The 22,433-nt window shown below is 43.1% G+C and overlaps 1 protein-coding gene across 6 annotated transcripts in view; it reads left to right on the top strand.

The window, feature by feature from the left end:
* The first annotated feature begins 788 nt into the window (after positions 1 to 788).
* znf516 (zinc finger protein 516) overlaps positions 789 to 22,433 on the top strand; it is a 60,539-nt gene continuing 38,894 nt past the window's right edge. For 2 of the 6 annotated variants that reach the window (XM_078933187.1, XM_023963937.2), the window contains exons 1-2: positions 790 to 1,125; positions 2,682 to 2,915. The gene's annotated coding sequence lies outside the window, so the exon portion shown is untranslated. Of the gene's footprint in view, positions 1,126 to 2,681; positions 2,916 to 22,433 lie in introns of all 6 variants that reach the window. The other 4 variants (XM_023963939.2, XM_023963938.2, XM_078933188.1 and 1 more) reach the window with 4 other exon arrangements.

Here is a 22,433-nt window from a genome sequence, read left to right as displayed (position 1 = left end):
CATTTTCTTCACGTGCACACAGTTTCTAGTAATCACACTTCTCCTTTTCTAGACTTTCCATCCCTGCAGGGGCTTAAATTGACATTTACTCAGGTGGGTTTTAAATAATCTGTTGCATTAATCCAATTTTTTTTCAAATACAAATGTGGCCATGAAGTTTCTATGAACATAAATGTGGTTTGGGTTTGGGTTTTAAAGGTGTAAGAAGACAAAAGCCTTGAACAAAACCTGCTTGACTTGTTGTGCAGCCACATCAACATGGATTTACCTTTGATTGTTTCCTATTAAACAGATGGGATGTTTGTAGTTTTAAATGTAATGTAGTGACTCATGGGATAACTAAAACAAATTAAAACATTGTTGAGTGAAACTTTTTATTCATGCGTTTAAGTGGAAAAAGACACGAATGTGTTTCAGAGTTCATGCATTGTAATATTTTATCAATCTACCAAAACAAGGTTGTAACTTAGTGTGAATTGTGGAGATTAGATGTATTTTTTTGTGACATTGTTATTGTTTCCATGTGGAAAAGTACATAACTAGACGATCAAGGACTCTCCAACTGTAAGAGCCTACAGCTTTTATTTTTATAAAACTGTGGATTTGAGGTCTTTTATGTATTTGATTTGGTTTGAAATGGTTTATTTCTATCATAACATAATTCATAGTCCAAAAGTGTCGATTAATAGATCCAAGAAGTGGCAGTGAGGCACTCTTGAGGCACTTTTTGAGTCCACGCAGCGGTATCAACAACTTTTCGCTGATGAGACAATAGCAGATAGTTCCATTTAATGCGGGAGAAACCATTCTGTCGGTGAGCAGGGGTGTCAAGAAACCCACCGAACACCCACGCTCGCAACAAATCAGCGAGTCTTTATAGCCTATTCGTAATCAGGGAATATCAATAGCCTTGGTTTGTATGATTACCGTAAATTCCACGGATAAGTTCCACGTGTAGCTGATCCCGCGGAGGAATCCCCGCTCCACCCCCCCACCGGACAGAATGGAATCGACCTACTCAATCATGCACTTCAGCATTTACTGCAAACATCATGCTTTCACCTTTAGGATTGTCTCTGCTTCTTGAAGTCTCCCTGGATTGTTGTCGTGGAGAAAAACAAACAGGTACGCGCATGTACGGTTTCTTTTCCCTTTAATCCACGCGTCGGGGCTGCGCGGAGTGTTTGGAAAAGACTGTTGGAGGAAGGCGAGTCAGTGTCTGATCTTGATTTATAAATAGGTTACAAGCAGGCGGGGGGTGTTTGATTGAAAAGAAAAATATCCTGGATGACCGGCCGTGGATGGTCATCCCGTGGGAATAGAACCGCGACAGCGGACTCCTTTTCCTACTTTTAATGCCCCCCCCCCCCCCCCCCCCCCCCCGGAGACCGTGAGGCGTTTGAAGACACCTTGATGATCAGAAGTCATCCCAGCTTAGATCAGATGAATAAACTTCGCTGGTCGGCTGTGAAATACTGAACCAAGGAGAGCATCATCACGAGTACACGATCTGTGACACCCTGGAGGTGAAGCAAACTTTCCTCCAGCACTCCTTCTTCTTCATCTCTCCTTAGATGTTTCACTCTTTCATCAAACTGCCTCTAAAATCTGGCGACACGAGGAGGAGGAGGAGGAGGAAGAGTTTATTTCTTCTTCTTTTTTTAGTTTGTTTCATTCTCTCGGCACACACAGAGGGTGGACGTTTGGGAGGGGTGAAGGATGGTTGTGGTGGTGGTGGGGGGTTTATCCTTATTAGGAAGTCGTGTCCTACATAATAGATAGACGCGGCACAACTGCCACTGAGCAAGGCACAGGTGCCAGCGATTCTAAGCGGCTGTTCGGCGCTATGAGGATCCGAAACCGCTGGAAGCCCTCTGGTGTGTCCATGTCATGCTCTCCTTTCAGCGCGAGCGCGTGGTTGATGTGTGCGCGTGCGAGCGGCGCGTGTGTGCGCACATGTGTGGCCGGACAGGAGTAAGTGTGTGCGTGATCATGGGGACTCCTCGGCCGTAACTTTTCTCCTTCATATGATGATGATGATGATGATGCGCGTACAGGATGTGGGCCTGCTGTAACGCCACACACACACACACGCACACTCACGCACATCACAAATTGATTCGTTTTTTCCCTTAAGCTCACAAATTCATTTGACTGTCTGTGCCAACTCATCTCGAGATTTCATAGATAATGAGTCCAAACCTGCATCTGTGTGCACGTGCTTGTGCTTTTTTTATTTGGGGAGGGGAGTAACTCCCCCCCCCCCCCCCCCACCTTTTCTTTTCACTCTTGTTAGTCATACGAACTCACACAACGCGCACGCGCGCATGCACATGCAAATAGCAGCGCTTTTTCCCTGATGGTGTGTTCAGGTGCTGCCAAAAAAATTCAGACTTTCCCATCCAAAAAACATCTAATGCGACTTTACGGCGACACACGTGATTTGAGAGAGTCAAACGGTCCTGTCACAGCGTGCACACATACGGAATTACAATATAAGATTCTGACACTGGAGCTTGACATTTTAAATTACTTTCCGTTTATAGAGATACGAATTCATATTTGACATCAAAATCTGCATCTTTCTTAGTCAAATGACAAAAAACAAGGTGGATTCATTGGCTAATGCTAAAAATGATCAGGTTGTTTCTGAGACCAAATATTTCCGATAACACCTGAAGGCAGCGCCAGCGAAACGACAGGAGACGAGAGGCAGAGAGAGGAGCAGAGTGGGGAGAGAGATAGAGGAAGCTGCACTGAAGTCCGGCGCGAGGAGGCAGGAATCCACCACCACCAATGATTACTGAAGACTGAAGGAAAGTTGCTTTCAAAGTCGCCTCTGGAAAACACGGACTCTGAATATGAACCGGATCTAGACTCAACATGTTCCCCTGCTGTGAGTTGTGTTTGAGCTGGTAAGGCAGCGTTCGCGTTGAACTGTTTGCTGCAGCAGAAAGTCCTTGAGCTTCGATGAAGATAAGGCTCCCTGAGTGGGAGGAATGTTTGACTGATAAGAGGGAGGAACAATGTTAAAGCGAGCAGCGTAGTCCCGTGATGCCTTCAGGAATGGCTCCGTAATAAAACAGGGGGAACATCGTAAACTGGATTTCAGAGCGTTGTAATATAGGACGTTATAACTCCCTCCCCAGCAGGAGTCCCCCATTCAAAATCATGGCTGTCGTCAAATTTATAGTAATAGTATCATTATGGTTAATGCTGCTATAACTGCGCGACGCTGAAAAACAGGAAAGTGTTTGTTTGAAAAAGTTAATTAAAGCCTCAGTTTGAAGTTGACAAACGAGGGTCGGTGTGCGCATGCGCGTGTGCACGTGGGTCAAAAACAGCCCTTGTCTGTTTGCTTTTGGAGGACAAGATATGTGAAAGAAATGGGAGGACAGAGGACACAGCCTTACTTTGGGGGATGTTGATTTTAAATGGAGCAGATTGAGACTCCAAACACTTCCATGCGGGGGGGGGGGGGGGGTGGGGGGGGGGGCATCTATGTGGATCTTTTTAAATGTAACAGTTTACATTTATTTTATTTTGACAGCAGCACGTACACCTTTCAAAATAAAACCCACCCTGTGTCAAATAACATCATTCTGGAGCAGATACACTTAAATAAAGAAATAAAAATACATATAAAGATGCAAGACAGTGACATCAGTAGGATTTGGATGCCCCGCTGTTCTGTTTCTCCTTTTGCTTTTAAATAAAAACAACATTGGAGTTTAAAATATTTAGAATAAACTGGGCTGTTTATTCTCATTCTTTAAGTTGTAAGGTACAAATACACAACTCTAAATTAATTTAGTAGTTTTAAACTGTATTTGTTCAAAACTTCAACCACTTTGGTGTAATTTGACAAAATAAAAGAGTTTTTGGAGACCTTTATTTGACTAAGTTTACAACAAAAACACAAATTTACAGAACTTTTGTGACGGCAAATTAAGCTTTTTATCACGATTTTGCTCAAATGTTGGACATGTTAAAATCAAGACAAAAACTTCAATAACGGATCTATTATATATTCAAATCATTAGCATTTTTCATTAAAGCCAAAGAGCCACAATGAAGGGCTAAAAGAGCCCCATGTGGCTCCAGAGCCACAGGTTGTAGACCCCTGGTCTAGGTCATTGGGGGGGGGGTTATAAAGTTTTTACTTTTTTTCACTCCTTTTTGGATATTCTTTGAATATGTCCTATTTTTGCTTTTAACGTGTTTGTCAGAAATAGAATATCCTCCTCATCATCAAACATGGTCCTGACCAGTTCAGGAAGTTTGTGTCAGTGCAATAATGAGGTTTGGACCTGGTCCCCCCCGTAATGATCTCCCACCGTGGGAGTGGGACGCTCCTGTTTGTGGATCATGATCCGCGGCGTTTCCCTGTGCAGCCGTCACTTTGTTCACACGGACGCGCTCGGGGAATGAGAAAGACGGCGATATGGGGAGGGAGGAGAGGCGGGGTCACACGGCCTCCCTCACGTCTGCTTCTGTGGCTCAGTGTGCCGCCCAGGACCAGCTCGTGGTTCACACCAGGAGTATGTGCAACCTGGAGTACATCTAAGTCCTAGCGTTTTTAAGAGCATCCACTGCAAAACTTGAATGTTAAGAAAATGAAAAGACCCTTGTTTACAAAAAACATTTTTTGACTGTCTTACAAGAAAAATAATCTTATCAATAAAGTTTTTTTTTCAATTGCAAAATAATTTTACACTCTGTCTGAATTCCCACCCTACTCCCTAACTACTAAAACACTAGATAGTGTGGCACTGTGTAGTGCCCTGGATTTTAAAAAAACATCTGTACACCACACTCACTACTTTTATTTTTGTAAATGGCGGATATGACGTAATCGATTTATTGAATAATTGAATCTAATTGATATGAGCGTTTTGCGATTATTTATGAGTCCACTGTCTTCTGAAGATAAAAACGTTGATGGTTTATTAAAAAAATATGCATAAATACTTTTTTTTAGCAAAAATTGTTCCGACGCAATGCATTGTGGTCTATATTTCCCGATCTATTGAGCATCGATGCACACTGGTTTTTCACAGAGGCTTCTGGGAAGTTTCTACATGGATTTTGGAACTGTAGATTCAGAGAGCACTAGAAAATGGTGAACGCACTAGATAGTGAACTATTTAGTGGTTAGGGTGGGAGAGTCTACCTGCTGGGATCAGCGTTTGTGGATGGTGACTCACCTTTAGAGCGTTAAGCTAAAAGAAAAAGATGTCTGAGGATTATTGTGGCCAGAACAGATGTGATTCATGTTGGAATAACCGCCTGTGCAGACAGACACGGGTTTCTGTCACAGATGCCTCAGAGTGACGGTCGCCCGACACACAACTCAACTGCATGGATCTGGCTTTAGTCCACACCACTGTTCGTCTTTTGTATACAGGAGTGTGCACTTGCTTTGCCATCCACGTGGTCTTTAACTCTTTATCTCTTACAAATACTTCCTTTTTGTTTTCAGTGCCTGCCCCCGACCCCCCCATTCACCGCGCTCCGTTTTCCTGCATGTGTGGGAGTAAAATTAGCAATTACATTTTTTTAGGCCTGTCTCTTCAGAATGTGGAAGTGTTTTAGTGGTGTAGCGAGAAACAATGAGGACAAGGCAGGGCTTTGTGGTGGCAGAAATGCATTTTTAACCCGTGTGAATGAATGGCGCCTCACATTCCACAGCAGCAGGCCCTTCACTGAATGGCAGCTCTAACATGGCTGTTTTCATGACTCATTACTGCCCTGCGCCTTTTCACGTCCTCACTTATCTTCAGGTGTTTAATGCTGAACCTTTTTTAGTTGTTGGCATTGAACAGTTGAAAAATGTGAAAAAGGTTTGGTTTCAATCTCAGCACCTGGAAGGAAACCTGTAAAGAGGATCCAGTTGAGTCTCCGCTAAAGTCCAGAAGTACGTTTGTTAAATTGAGTCAAACTTGGAGGACAGAAACTGATGTCAATCTTCCTGCTTATCTCTGAAACATAATGTAAATATTTCCAAGGCCTGTTAGATCTGAGGGTTTTTTACATGAAAGGAACTACGAGCTTCTGCTCTTTCTGAAGATCCAAACTCTATTCTAACATCATCAACACGCCACAGCTTGTGTTTTCTGTACATTTTCAGTGATGAAATCAAATCACTTTGTTTGCTTTAAGACTGAATATCAGAACCTCAGTCCTACAAATAACTTTCTGTTGAATATTAAGCCTTTACTCTAATGAAAACTGTGTTTTTAACACGTTCTTGTGGCATTTTTCTCAAGATGAGGGACATAGATACAATAATGTTGGACTATTTCTTCATTCAAATTGTTGTGAATCAGGAGTAGAAAAGGTAAAATGCTGTATTTGTGACGAATCGGACAGTTAAATTCACGTTCGTCTTCGTTTTCCTCGTCCTCGGCTTGAAACTCTGCGGCTGGAGAGCTAGTGGAAGAGCGTGTATACAGACAGGTGACGGGAAGTGGGGGCGGGCTTTCTCCACACCAACAGTCCCCCAAGACCTCGGAGGTGAGATCTGCAGAAACTATGTTCTACCTAAAAAACGACGCATGTCTTTGGAAGGTAAAAGACCACTGGGAGGCTTTGAGAATAGATCAAAAGGTGATGCTCAAAAGGGGGCGGGACTTAAAGGCAGGACGAGAGCAGGAAGAAACCAAAAAGTGGCTTTCTTACCATAAAATCCTTTTTATTGGAACCCAATCAAAGTTAGTATTTTGTAGTGAAAGCACAGAGGTCTCTGCGGGGGGTCCAGACAGCCTTATCATTTTAATACGGGCTGGAGAGTGTATTCTGTGGGGATGGCATTGATTCCCTGCTGCATAGTGGGGGTTTTCACTCTGAAAGGGCAATCTCTCTGTGTCAGCCTTGAAACACCGAGCTCCTGGATTAAATTATAAATGAGGCCTCCATAGGAAACGGATTGCTTACTGCCTTGGATAGAGACAGGGAATGTGCGCTCGCTCCGACCATCCTGCTGCACTCCTTTATTTACCTGCTCCGGAAGCGTTGGGAGAGGTTTGTCGGGGTGTTTTTGTCCCGTCATGTGAGTCGCAGATTCCCCCCCTTCTGCTTCAGTGAGGCGCGCCGTTTCTGCCGAGCTAAGCAGGCCTGTCCAGGTACTAAACCATGAAGCCTGACGGCGCTCCAGCTCCAGCTCCCAGCCCAACAGAATGATGCCGTAATCACAGGATTAAGATGGGAGAGGGTTCAGAGGGTCAGAGGTGGTGGAGGCTAGGGGAGGAGCTAGCAGAGAGAGGCTTTTTTTCTTCACCTGTGGAGGAAGCTGCTGTTTTTCACACACCTTTCAGTAAAGGAGCTGATCGTTTGCATTCAATCTTTAGTCAACTTGTGTAGGATTCAAACGTTTTGTGCTGATGAAGTGGGGTGGAAAACCCCTGAAAGATCGAAGACTCCCCCACAGAAAGTGGTCCACTCTGCTCTCTGCGTGGCTTCATGTGCTTCTGCCTTGGTTTGGTTTGGTCTGCTGTCTTCCTGGGCTGAGCAGAGCAGACCTGTGCTCATGAAAACCTCTGTTTGGACTTTTTACTGACAACCTGGCCTTGTTCCCTGAAAGAACCCTGATGAGAGCACTCACCTGTATGGGAAGTGCAGTCATTTGGAGATGCCACACAGGAGCAGATTTCTCACATACCTCACTGATGATGGAAGTTCTTATCTGTCATGTATTCCTCCTTTTCTGGAAATTCCTGCTCTGCACGTGTAAAAACACCTTTTAGCACTACAAAGAAAGCCGTGTCACAACGAATACACAATGTTTGCTGTAGTTGATCTGCCAGTGGATCTGACATGGAGGGCTGAGCGACATCAAATGTATTCCATCGCAGCATTAGCCTGTGAGATACGCATAAGTGAACTGTGATAAATGGTTACGTTAAACTTCTATTATCTCATGGCATCATGAATCAAATCAAATAGACCCCTGCAGGCAGTTGACCAATCAGATCAGCCTTTTTTTGTTAGATACCTGCCTCCAATGTAGACATGGTTTTTTTGGAATATTAATTATCTTCACTTTTACAGAAACAAAACTGTTGCAGTAAAATCAAAATGATGAATGGATGAAGATTTCAACAGATTTAGTGATTTGAAGCGATAGAAAGAGTCTAGTTGACTTGTTAGCATGTTCTTTATGTTATGCTAGTCTTAATAATTTGCCGCTTATATAGTAGAGTCCTTCTATGTTTCATGATGAACAATCTCCGTTCTCATTCCTGTATTTTGTTAAATCCATTTCTCCCAAAAGTAGGACTTATAAATGATTTTCTTGTTCGTTATTGTGCGTTTTTTAGCTGTTGGGACTTACACTCAGGAGCGACTTTTGTCCAAGAAAATAGGGTTCAATCCCTTTATGGGCCTGCTCTAGTTAGATGCTCCGTTTGGAGACATTTCCTCTTCAGTTTGTTGGGTTTAGTCATCGGTTTGGCTGCCTTTGCTTTGAGCAGAATTGGCCCACGCCTGATCATCTGATCTGGGGTGAGATATCGAACGCATTCATCAGAGCCATCCTGTATCGTCCGTAAGGGACCGATGTGACGGACGCTGCTCCAAAGCCATCGTGCAGCCCAGAGTTTAGCCCAAAACTGACCATTTGGGGCGTTATCAAGCACTCATGGCGATCCCCCCTTTTCAACTTTACTGAACGTTATCTACCAACCACAAAGAGAGTTGCTGATGCTGGATTGATTTGGGGAGCTAATGGGCTCTGTGATCATGGTTCATAGATTTGGGCCATTTCCCTGTGAAGCCTCGCTCGCCATTGTTGCTTTGCTCGCTGCAGGATTAAAGAAGAGGAATAAGCTTAGCTGGGAGAAGCAGCCTGCAGAACCACGTGGCCGTGATCGGGGATTGAGAGGGAGGCGCAGAGCTGCAGCAGATCTCTTTGTCCGGTCCAGATGTCACTGCGGTGGACCACCGATATCGACCCACGGCTTTACGCACACTCATGCCTAATTAGATGCTGTTAACTTTGGAGACACAAACCTTTACTTTGACGGTTCTGTCGTGGTTAAAACCCTCTGTGGAAACTGGTTTCACTAAGAAAAAAACATTCAGAGTATTGAGTCATCATGTTTCCTACACAATCCTGCTTGGAAATGACTGATCAGATGTAAAACCAGCTTTTCTTAGACAACATTTGCAACCTCGTCTGTCCAGTTTAGACAGGACCGGCCCCTTCTGTCTTCATATTTAGCAGATGAAGATGATGCTAAGAGTTTAGAGGGCTCGGTGTGTTCATGGCACCCAAACTTAATCCAAACTCACAGCAGCCTGGAGGGCTTTCAGAGCCAGTGGGGGTGGGGGATCTGTTCCCTTTTAGCACTCAGTTCCACTTAACCAACATGATAGTAGTGAGAGTGGAGATGTCTGCAAGACCTCAACAAAAAGGTCTTCTGGTTTTGTGTTTGAGGGAAAAACCCAACCGTGTGCAGGAAACCAGGCCGAACTTTTTAGAACGAAAAGCAGAAGTCGTCAGAAATGACACGTTTTGATAGAAAAACAAATGCCCCTCATAGGAACTAAACCTCATCTATAGACTTTGTTTCTGGGAAGTGATGGAAGCAGAAGTGGAACAGGAGCAAACGTAAACGGCGATTGGAAGAAGACAAAAAGAAGTAGTCATAGAACGCACTTTTAAAAATAAAACCCCATTCCCACTTTGGTTTCACTCTGATGCAAATACCAACCACCGTCATGTGTCGGCGTCCAGCACACCGAGCGGAAACAACGCATTCTGGGATGAAAGGAGCTGCTTTCACTGCACTGTTGATGCTTTCCCTCCTCTTCTTAGCTGTGCTGAATCTGAGAGAATGGACTGGACTTGATGTAGTTAGGTCCAGCTAAAGGCCGGTGATGTTGCGTGTCTGACTAACTGAGGGAAGCAAGCTGGAAATGTCCCCAGGCCTCTGCAGCCAATCATTCAGCCCACAGAGGAACTGATCGTTAGGCACTGATGTCAGCCTAACCTTGCCAGTGTGCGCTCTGTTTGTGTGTGGGGGGGAAGAGAAAGATGCATGGAAGGGGTTCTGACGATCATTAAAGAGAAAAAGCTTATGATTTATACGCTGAATTAGGGAGATGGAACCTAAAATCTACAACCATAGGTAGGGGAATTAGTGCCTGCCCGAGTACGGGCCGGCGCTGTCTTTTAGGAAAACACAACTCATTATGTTGTTTTCGCTCTGGGAAAAAAGAAAAATGCCCCCCCCAGTGTAGGCCAGTCACTTCAGCTGAAATACAAGGCCAGGCCGACTCCTCTTCTGCCTTTTCCAGAATGAACCAAAGGAGCCACACTTCTGAACGTTTCAGGAATAGAGGGAGTCGTCTGAGGGTTGAAGTGAAGTGAGGCGCCGCTGTCAGGAGACCCACATGTTCCTGTTTCTGCAGGGGGGGGCATGAGCAGCCATAGAGGAAGTAGTAACAAGAGGCACTCCAGAAGGGTCAAGCAGGCTGCAGGGTCACTGAGGACAGAGGTGAGGAGGAGGAGGAGGAGGAGGAAGAGGAGGACGGTGACCCAGGGGCTACTGAGCTCACCCAAAATAAACAGGAGTATCAGAGGCAGAGCTCAGCAGCAGGCGTTAGGACAGCAGTGAGGATGAAGGAATCATCTCCACAAGTGGAGGAGGTCTGATTACATTTAAAGATCCGTCTCAGCTCCTTTAGGAGGGTGTTTTGTTTTTGAAGACAAAGGAAATGCAGTTCTTGGATGTGGGTTTGGTCAGACTCCATGAAAAGGCTCCGGTTGGACCTTTTTGGATTATCTTTATATCATCCCATAGTCTTTAGGCCAATGGTCCCTCTAAGCCGGTCACTTGGTACCTGCCGCAGACAAAGGAGGAAAAACAGATGGGAATAATTGTTGGTAATAATGGTAATGGTGTGGTTATAAGTGTTTAATTTCCAATGGTGAAAAGGTTTTATTTAGGAAAACTACCAGATTCTGTCGACCACATGGAGTATGTCTATAACTCACTACGGTGGCCCTGGAGGACAAATTACTTCAACAAATGACTTGATGCAAAAACAAATGAAAGATCACAACAGCAATAATACAGAAAAATAAATGATAAAAAACACATTAAAGTTTAGGAATCAAAATAAAATTTCCCAAAAATGAAACAAAACAAATAAAATATTTAATTGCTCCGTACTAATCATGAAAAACGTTTAGAATTATGTGGACATTGAAGACGCATTTGAAAAAACTCAAACCTCAAAAGTCAAACATCATCATCATCTAATCAGTGATTTCCCATAAACCTTTTCTGGTTTCATTTTGTCTTTCCTTTTTTAAAATTTCATTTTGATTTCTAGAAATTACTTTTGTTTTTAGAAATGTTTTGTTTTGTTTGATCTCCAAAATCTTAATAATTTTTTCCATAATTTGTTTTGCTCTTTTAATTGTTGTTGTAATCTCTCATATGTTTTTGCGTGTTGGTGTGATTTTCAGGACGTCCACCTCAGTCCCGTGTCCTAAACACATCGTCTCAAAGCGGCAGCTCCAAGCGCTAAATGAAAAGTCCAGAGCTGGCAGGTTCATTAAAGTCTCAGGACGGTTTCTCTGGGCAGAAAAGGCCAAATAGAAAACAGAAGATGAGCCGACAACTTCACAGAAAAAGAAATCAAGTTGTTCTCTCACACGCAACCAACTCTCTAACGGTACAAGAGCGCTGCCAATAAATTGCATTATTACTACATTTAGAAAATGCCCCTTTTTAGACAAAATCATTTTATTTTTCTACTTTTTTTTTTCTCACCTCTGAAGTCGGGCGAGGCCAAAGCTGGCGTGCGGTTGTTAGCCTCCGCTTTGCTAACGAAGGGAAGATTTGAATGGATCCTAGACAAAACCTGGAGCACCAAGAACGTTTCAACCAGCTGAAAACATTTTACGGGAATGAAGATTCAATCAAATAAAGTTGAAGATTTGTAGAAATTTACCAAGAGGGCGTTTAAGAATCTTCCTACATGGAAGCTAAATTAGGCAGGGATCTGTTTGGAAACTTTAGCACAGAAAATATTCCTCTGTGTTGAAGAGAAACGCACAATGAATTCAAATTTAGGAAAAACAAATCATTCTTTTTTTTGGCCTTGAAAGATAAACTCAGCCTAGATTGACTTATCATTGTTAAAATGAAACAGACCTAATGTTGCCTTCATTATTGAATCTTTGTCCTCTGTAATTACCTACAGACATTTTCACACTGGCTTTTCAAACTACATTTTAATTTAAAAACTGATTTCCCAGAAAATAATTCCTTGCCAACTTTGGCCTTGTGCACAGAGGTCCGCCAAAACTGTGGTTGTCTGAATTCTACTCACTACTTGCCGCCCTATGTAGTGCGTTTGCTGTTTTTTACTGTTCCAGTCTACAAAACCAAAATCCAGTGTACGAGATATTTCCCAGAAGTCTCTGTGTTCATCAACGCTCCCTAGATTGTCCAATATAGACCACAATGCATAGCTTTTGATCCACGTGAAAAACAAATATATTTTAATTTATCTTTCATTAATCATCAAGTTTTCATCTTCAGTGGATTCATTAATAGTCTTGGTAAAATGTTCACATTTGTTGGGTTTTACTTTGGGAACGTTTGAAAAAACCTGTGAGCATTATGTTGGAATTTGCTGAAAAACCTACGACACTAGATTTAGAACATTTAGGGAGGGACGTAGCTGTAGTCTGGCATTAAACCGGTCTGTGGCCTAAAAAAGGTTGAGGACCGACGCTCCAAGCTGGAGTCAAGATAAAGTTTGGGATATAAGGATTAAAATCTGAATATTTGAGAAGGTAAAGATGTTAAGACCCTGAAGGACTCAGTGTATCTTTGGACAGTTGATGTGTTTGACAGGAATAGGATTTTATTTCCAGTCTCTTGGTGATGGAGGGAGACGGCTGTTGTAAATTGACTAAAAACATAGGGATTCCTTTGTTTTAGTTTTAAATGTAATGCTGCAGATATCACAGTCTTTTTCCGACCCAGATGAAGACGCTGAAACCCTCTGGGCTGAATGACGTTCACAGAAAACGCTGTTGGCTCCACTAATGCAGAGCTTCCTTTTTGTTCAGAATATGACGGTTATTGAAACCAGCAAGTTTAACCCCCGACTGTTAACATGCTCGTTTGGTTGCAGCTTTCTGCAGTTTTATTTTACACAAAAGACGAGATTTTCACGAGACGGAAGTACAGTTTATGTGCTATGATACTAGTTCTGATTTGGATTTCCTGTTTCACTTCAACAATCTTCACCTAAGTGAACGCTGTGATTTATAGCAGCTCCTGTAAATCGTGTCCAAAGCAGCAAAGCTGGCTGGTTTCTGGCTTCAGCTCGTATCTGGGCTCCCTCGCCGCTCCTCCTCACTGCCTTGGATCCCAGCTGCCCCTCGGTCCGTCTGTTGCTCGGGGGGCTTTGCACTCAACTACACAGGAAAGATGAGACCAAAGATGAGGAGCTTTCCCCGACACCCCCCTCCATCCTCCTATCACAGCACTCAGTCTCACATCCACCAGCACTTGCAGCAGCAGCAGCAGCCCTAATGTCTACAGAAGAATCCCTCCCTTCAGCTATGTATTCCCCTGGCCTTGTTTCTGCATTGTATCCAGATGTGAGCAGGGTGTTTAAGGTGGGTGGGGGGGTGGGTGGGGGGGCCCTGTTACTGCCCAGCCTTTTCACCACCTGCCCCAAGGACACCATGCTAGCTAAATGATGAAAAGTGTACGTTTGGATGGATCCACGCACGTCTTTGTGTTCCTCGTCTGCACAGCTCAGATACCGCTTACCTTTGTGTTGCAATATGAGGTTGAGGTTGTGAGGGGCTGTAAGCCAGCTGGAGAACAAACAGATGATGGGAAGCGGGGGAGCACTTGCTCCCTGCCAACACTCCCGTCCACAACTCAGAAAGGGCAGAAACCATGTCTTAGAAAACGACACATATTTTTGCTGAAAACTGCACAACCGTAATGGAAAGACCACTGGGAACTTCTAGAAAATAGATCAGAAGATGATCAGAGTGGGACTTTAACACACCTAGAAGCATTTTTCCCAGTATTTTATTGCTAAATAAAACCTGCATCCACATTGCTCCTGAATTTTCTTGACTTTTTATTTAAAGTCAAAATGAAAATACGACCAACACAGCCACCGTACTTGTGCTGCTGCTGCTTCAAACTGAGGACACCTTAATAAAAATGTGTTGCTCCTTACTGCCACTGACTTTGATCATCTAATCCCTGGATGCACAACTCTATTTAAAGAGCATAGCTGCTAATCCCATCAGATTATACCTGAGCAACGGCACAAAACCGCACAGTTAATAGACTTGAAGATGGGCTGAAAGCCATGCCTTTCTTGAAAAATGCAGAATTGATATGTAAAACTAAAAAAAAAAGAACTCTGCCAGCATTTTTGGGTGGTGGGGGTTATATTTCAGGGACAGTCTGTGCGGCTGTGGATCAGCTAGAAAAGCATCATTACTTTTTTTATGCAAATACACGTTGATGTTTGCTCCTGAGATGAAGATGATGAAGACTGCACGGAGTTTGAAGGTGTTAACAGGCTGCTCCGTTCCATGTGGAGATTTTGGACGAGCGGGTCTGAATCCCTGAAGCAGTCGGGATGCTTACATGAGGTACCTGAGCAGCAGGCAGTGCCAAAGAGATCTGTGTGATCTCCTTGGATGTATTAAAGCTGAAGCTTCCAACAGCAATCAGCAGATGCAACCGTGCCAAATTTCTGAGTTATTTGAAAATATTTGTAGTTCTGCCAATTTCTACGTTTTTGCCTCTTTTACTAAAGTCCAAACAGTCTGAGAGAAGAAAAACCGTTGATTCCATTTTTTTTCTAAATTACCTGCTGCAAAAGCCATCTGAGTGTGACACATTAGAATTATTGATGAGAAACCCAGTTAACAGATAATCAATGAAGCTTTCTAACCGCTGTCTTCATGTTTCAGACTGGATTTCTTTCCCTTTTCAAAGCGGCTTGCCGCAGCCATCTTTGTGTCATTGTGTGATGAGCAAAAGCGCTGCTTCCCCCTCTCCGGTTGATTTGCTTATCTTGGAGTCATTCCGATACCTTTAATTCAACGGACAGGCTCGTGTAAATGAGTCAGCTCGGTTTTTAGTAGTGTCTGGGTTTTGTGAAGCTGCCCACAGACAGAGTGTGTGGTGTGTGTAACAGGCCCTTCGGTTTGGCGTTGGCGGATGCAGGTGACTCCCACTGGAGGGCTCCAGCCTCTCCAGGGAGAGCTGTGCAAACATGATTGCTTGACGCAACATTTGCCCCGGCCTACAACACCCTCAGCTGCTCTTCTAGATGAGCAGGTCGAGGTGGACTTTAGAGTCCTGCGAAGCGGCGTCAAGCCTCCAATCAATGTTATTTCATGTTTTAACCTTCAGGGGTTGACATAGCCCAGAAATATGCACTGGCCCACAGGGCCAGTAGTTTTTGAAAGTTACTGGCCCGACACCGCGCACAGCGAGACCCGCCGCTCCGCAGGTGCTTGCAACTTTAGGGGGGTCCGGGGGCATGCCCCCCCCGGAAAATTTTAATATGGTGCAATTTGGTGCATTCTGGTGACATCTAGCACTTATTTATACACTTTTCAATGACTAAAAATAGAGCATATCAAACTTAAATCTGCTCTAGTCTGTTTCAGATGTTTTGAAGAGATCTGCAGTGTAGTAGGAAACACTAGTTCAGAAGTTTTCATGCTGCTTCTAATCACTGCTATTTCACATTTGTTCCTAATCAATAGTTAAGACGTTTTATTGACTTTTTTGCCCTGACCGCCTTAAGGTTCTGCTTTTTGTTACTGTTGCAAAGTTACATTTACTTTTTAGTTACTTTAGTTACCTAATTAAATTAAATAATTGAAAAATTAAATACAATTAAATTACTGAGATCATTCAGCTAACTAGAAATACTTACTGCTTACAGTGTTGTAAAGAAAAACAAAATTAAGTAGTTTGACCTTATACTCCATTTGAGTCTGAGATTCAGGTATTTGGAGTTGCCTTTGATTCTTTGACATTCAGCTTAAAGCTTAGTGCATACAGTTTCATCTTCAATGCATTCATTAAATATCTTGCTGTCCATACTACTAATTAATAACTACTAACATATTCCTATCTATTCCTGCCATGTCTTCCACATCTCTGACATGCTTCAGTCTCTCTTCAGTGACGGTGTTGGATTTATGATCATCGCGGTGAAAAACCACCAGGGGGCGCGCGCTGATATGTGTGTCAGTTTAAATATATCTGCCTAAAATGTAATAATAACCCACTGGCTTGTGCCTTCGTTGTTGCTGTTTAACATTGTTTAGTATTGAATTGTTACATTCAATAAAGTTTTGAAAAAAAAATTGAGTGAGCGCGTGCCGCGTGGTGCTCGGCAGTGACAGCCGCGCGGGCAGGAGGGAGAGGAGGAGAAGAGTGATAAAAGGTTTCCCATAGAAACCCTTGAAGTCTGAACACAGGACTAGCAGAAAAAGTGAATTATAAAGACGAGGTAAATCTACACGTTTTCGCAAAATATACTTTAGTGTAAAAGGTGAAAAATGTATTAATTGTTAGATATTTTAGTGGCCCGAGCGGACAAGTAAAAAATTAAGTCTTGTGGTCCGTACTGCTCGAAAAAAAACAGGACCGGGCCAGCGGACAAATGGCTATGTCGAGCCCTGACCTTCTGCCTCATGTTTAAGGGGGACACTGTTTGCAGCTTGTGCCTCAGACATGCCCTGGTACGGGCGCTGAAGGGGTTTGGCTTGTCGTTTTTGGGAGGGTCATAGACAGGTGCGGACACACGTTAAGAGGAGCACAGGTGAATCCTGCAGTTCCCTAATGGCTCACATGGCCACCTTAAGGGACATCATGACAAAGGAACATACCATTGTGTATCACAAAGTGTGTAAGGAAAATGCTCAGTTCAAGGAGCGCACACTTGTCATTTGAACAGCCTTAACAGGCCCCTGTGCAGTACGCAGGTTTTGGGGGCGGGGCTTGATGAAAATCTGTACAACCTGCCTGCGTCTCACCTACTGCACTGTTACTTCCTCTTACAGGTAGTTTCAGTGTTCCCGACGACCTGCCGCCCGCAGCCTGCCGGTAGAAAACGTGCATGTTGGCTCTGGGGGCTCACTGAGCGGTCTATGATCTAAGCATTTTGCGTGGGCCACCTGCACAGGTTTGCCCATTTTTCTGCCCCCAGACAGTCCGGATCCACCTGTAAAGGCAGCTGTGACTGAAGCTTTATCTGCCTCTGAAAGCTCATTTCAGTGTCTTGTAGATTTACCTGAATGGTAAACAGGTAAACATCATTCAACAGCTTTTGCTTCAGGCCATCTATGCCACTGTTACACATTAGGACTGCATTCAAGTCAAGCCATGTATAGCTTGACTAACTTTAGTTTTTTTTTATTTTCTAACTTGTCCTGTCCAACAGCTGAGCAGACAGATGAGAGCTCAAAGCCTCTTGTGTTGGACATATTTTACTTTTACAACAGGGGTATGAATCTTTTGGCATAGTAGGTGTATATTTAAATAAACCTCTTTTGTAATTTAGGCTACATTTTATTCATCTCAATCATATCAGTAGCAATTTTTTGTCCGACCGGACTGAAAAGAAAAGAAGGAAAGAGGAGAAACGAATGTTAGAAAGAGGGGGGGGGGGGTAGGAGGGGGTCACAGCGTAGTCACAGTAACGCTAGTTTTAGTGGTATTAGTCTCATTTTTTGGTGTTGCACACAAGGTTGAGAGTTACAGGTATTTTGAATAGACTAACGCTTTTATAGAGTTACTGTGGACAAAAAGTCTGACTGACTTGTTTTTGACTCTCGGTTGTTTAATGCGCCTTATGTTTGACATAAGACTGACAGCAGACCGGTCCTTGACGCTGCGCTCTATAGAAAATACAGTATTCTAAATTTCTAACATGTGCTTGAACTTGTGTTGGTTTGTGAGAGACTGTGCAACCCCTCTGTCTTTTTAAGAGGAAGCTGGGTTCAGCTCCATCTGGCTGCGGCTGTTGTGATGAAATCTCCATTTGCAGGTCTTCACTTTTGTGTCGCCGGATTTTAAGACGGGTTCCAACAACTGGCTCCTACAGGCCCTTTATTCACTTAGTTGATGTTTGCACTAAAGCTAAAAGGTTTGTAATAAACCCACGGACGACTTTTCTATGACCAGGTTTACTGTTTTGAGGTATCCGGAGGAATTTAATGGTGTTAGGTGGAAATATTGCATTGTCACTGCACCCAAATTAAAAATCCATATTAAAAAAACAAACCAAAAACTTGTATTAAGCTATTTAACTCTGGTTTATAGTCTTAATCGCACTCATTTGGAATGTTTGATGAATTAGATCTCAGCTAAGTTTGGGATTTATTTGCTTGTTTTATTAACTTTGATCAAGCCAAATGTAAAGAAATTGAAAAAAACCCCTGTATCATTTGATTGACAGGCCTTCGGTCTCTTCAGTGAAGAGGCTTGGGGTTGGGATCCTCTGATGTCCTGCAGCTACAGAGTGGACATCCTGAAGCATCTGCTCCTCAGGGACTTTTTACAGTTAACAATTTGAATTTCAAATCTGCCTTTTATTTGAATGTGATCTGAGTAACCCATGTCGGCGTTGTCCCGTCTTCATTTTCTGCAAAGAAACTCATTAAGCTACACCTGGTGTCGTTTTAGATGAAACGAGCGTTTTCAGTTAAACCTCTAGAGACTGATGAACCCAGCATCACATCGGTGGCTGTGGAATAAAAGTCGCGTGTCTGATAACAGTTCGGTCCAATAAATCCTGACATTTTCAGAGCTAAATATCTATCAGGAGCACAATGGAAAGGATGGTTAAGGACATCTTGAGAGCTTGAGCGATTCCCACACTCAGCCACCCGCCTTTACAAGCTCACCTCAGCTAAACCCCGTATCATCTGAGCGGAGGGGTTGTTTGGGTGTCTGGATGGAATGAACAGGACTGTTGGTGTGCTGTGGTTACGCAGCACAGGATTTCTGTCTGGCATCGAGTGTTTTGAAGATTGTTGGAGACACAGCAGCTACAAGCAGCAGACAAATGCTGATGAGCCTGATGAGAACATTTCCCATCATTCTCTCTGTCAGACAAAGTGAAAGGAGGAAACTCTGATGGCCTTTTACTTTAGTTTTGCCATCTGGATGTTTCAGTCTTCCTACTTTCCATTTTTTCTTCTCTTCAGTCAGTTTCTGTTATCTCAATCCGTCCCCTGCCAACTCAACATCACTATTAATCACTGAAATTTCTCATGCCGTCCCCATGTGTTCATTATTCCCTTGACCTTTCCTGTTCTTCATGGTCTCCTGGCTTCTCGGATTTTGCCTTCTTTTGCGCACTTTTACTTTCTTCCGCTGGCCAGGTTAACAAGCCGGCGTGATTTCATCAATGCGACTCAGTCATCCTGATAAGATCTGACCCAGATGGGATCTCGCTCTTTTCATGCTGCGATCCATCATGGCCACCTCACCGCATCGGCTCTCGCTGATGGTACGGCCCGTCAGCCTGCACATGAAAGAAGTGTGTCATGCCAGCATCCGCAAACTCACCTGAAAATTCACTTTTTGCCCCACATAAAGACCTACGGCTCTGCTTCGTCTCATCTTGCAGCCCTACTTTCTGCCAAACTTCTTCAGTTCTTTTTGTGCATGAAAATGTGAGCAGATGCTGCAGTGCGTATGCACACACAGGGCTGTTTATGCAAGCTGCTATCAACTCACATTTGCATTTCCACTAAAACTATACGAAGAGTCAGCTGCATGATGACACGTTATCATTTGCAGATGTGTGATCTGAAATCATGCAAACCTGGAATTAGTGTTTACTTCACTTGTGGTCACTCAATGCACCATTTGAATGCAAATCGATCTAAACAGATGGGAGATAAATGATGTTTTTTGTAAAGACAATACTAAAAACATCCTGTTTTAAAATGCACAAATATACTTTCTGTTGTTCACCTTTCGGCACATCCCTTTGGGGGTCGCCACAGCCAATCAGCTTTCACAGATCCACATAGGTGGTTTGGCGGAGAGTTTTACGCCGGATGCCCTTCCTGACACAACCCTGTATTTTCTTCAGGCTGGGGACCGGCACAGGGAGACCCGGGCTACACAGTTAAGCAGTAGCACGAAGGGTCTGGCTTAAGGCCCCAGCCTCATGCCCCCCGGGAACCGAACCCTGATTTCTTGTGCGCCAGTCCAACACCCATTCACACACACATCTGTTTTACCAAGGGATGTAGGCGGTACAGATGTCAAAAGTACAGATTTAAAACATCGAAAAGGCACCAGGAGTAAAAACAATATCAGTAAAAAAAACACAGTTACAAACAAGATAATGCTGGTAAAAAGTTATTAATGGGGAAGTAAATCTTTGATTTCTGTCAAATTTAGCCAGTTTCTCTTCCCGTGTGTCTACTGTCTGCCTTTTTATGTGCATATGATGGAAACAATCACAATCTACCAAGCAGGTCAATTACAGTTGGTAGAAAGTGAATCACAGTGAGGGGCGTGTGTTGTGGAAAAAGCATTTTCATTTATAATTTTAAATGCTAAATCAATAATTAATACCTTGATTGTATCGATTTAGGTAAAGGTGTTGTATCGCCACAAAATGACTTGAATGTTTTGTGGACAATGTATCAAAATGATACACAACCCCTAATGTTTTCTCATCAGAATAGACTTTACGCAACACTGAACTGTTTTTCTGAGATAAGAAAATACTTCTATAGCTTTTTCATGGAATATTTTTAATACTGTTTCTGCTGTGTGTATTGTTGTTGACACACACAATGTGTGTGTGTGAACATCTCGCTGCACCGACAGTTGCCTGTTTGAGCCCACACTCTTTGTATGGAAGAATCCTGGGTAAAAGGCTCCCATCCTGCCAGCCAATATTTGTGTTTGTGAGTGTTCAGGCAGCAACAAAACTCAAAAATGCCTCTGCTGCTCTGCTCTGCGCCCATCTCTGATCTGGAAAAACTCTGAGTTTTTTTGAATGTTGCCTCCGGTGAAAGTGGAGTTTCAAAACAAGGAGCACATTAAGATTGCATCTGAGTAAACAGAGTATTTGAACTATAGGAAAAGAAGCTCGCTGAGAATCAATGCAGCGCTTCAGCATGGGCATTTGTTCCTCCCTGCATCCGTCGATGGCTGCTGACAGGCAGAAAAATCCATTCTGGTTCTGGGACAGAGCAGCCGCCGTGCACGCTGACACACTTTAAAGACCTGCAGGAATAGCTAACGTTCGACTGGGAGCTTTCCCTCACAAAATTTCATCAACTGACAACTTTTGTTGTCAGCCGGCGGACTGGCTGGTTCTGCTCCTTCAGTGTGAAATGTCAAAGGAGATTTTATCAGCTGCAGCGTGTTAATGTTAATTTGTCGAGTCAGCCCAATTAAAATTACATTTGCATTTATATGAGCGTTCTGTTCATCGGAGATTGGCGTGAATGTGCGCGTAAATTTTCTTAAGAGCCTGACCAGAGCGAAATGAAACGACTTTATCAGAAAGTTGGACTGTGTGACAGAGTTGGGGTTGCTGGTCTAATGACACTTCAGAGAGGCTCATTTAGCATGCAGAGGCGGTCCAGGCAGGCAGATAGACGAGGAAGCGCACAGAGGAAGAGGAGGAAGACTCTCAGGGAGGAGCAGACCTTGTGGGCAGTGTTGTGAAAATAGGTGGAGGAGTTTTTATTTCAATTCAAATCAAACCTGCTCACCTCCAGTGGCTTTCCAGAGATGTTTCCACAAAAATTTTACACTTTTTATTCCTACTTCTTCTTTGTCTTTGGTTTAGTTTCACTTGTATTGTGAGAAAATTTTGTCTTAAGCTAAAGTGGAAACATCTAGTATCTTAACTCTATATGACCAATCGTATTGGTTCACAAATTTTCTGTGATCTTAATTGGAATGAATAAAACTTTCCTTTAAAATCCGTCGTATAAAATAAAAAATACCCTGTAGTTCACCATCATTCCACTAGGGGCAGTAGAAGGACTTTTCCTGCTCATTTCAAAATGGCTGCTTATTTAAGGTCTCAATAACACTTTTGGCGGGAAAAACTTGTGCCTATTTTTCTAAACTTTATGGGAAAAACAACTCATCTAATGTTTTTCATTTATTTAAATGACTCTTTACTTTATTAAAAGATTGTAACACTTGTTGATAATTAATTCTTTATAAAACAGTCACACCGGGTTAAAAATGTGTAGATGAAATTTGTGAATGAGGTGCTTTTTTCCTGAACACTCAGGTCAATATTTTTATATCTTAACCCTATTTAACCATTGGTATCATATTTGATACACATTTCTCAGACCCATATTTCATTAGCATGATCCAATCCTTCCTTATAAACCTATTCTAAATAACTTG

The sequence above is a fragment of the Oryzias latipes genome, chromosome 16 (genome assembly GCF_053564925.1).
Source record: "Oryzias latipes strain Hd-rR chromosome 16, Olatipes_Hd-rR_3.1".
NCBI classification, from domain to species: domain Eukaryota; kingdom Metazoa; phylum Chordata; class Actinopteri; order Beloniformes; family Adrianichthyidae; genus Oryzias; species Oryzias latipes.
Note: the sequence above shows the minus strand (reverse complement) of the source record. Positions and strands in the feature narration are given on the sequence as shown.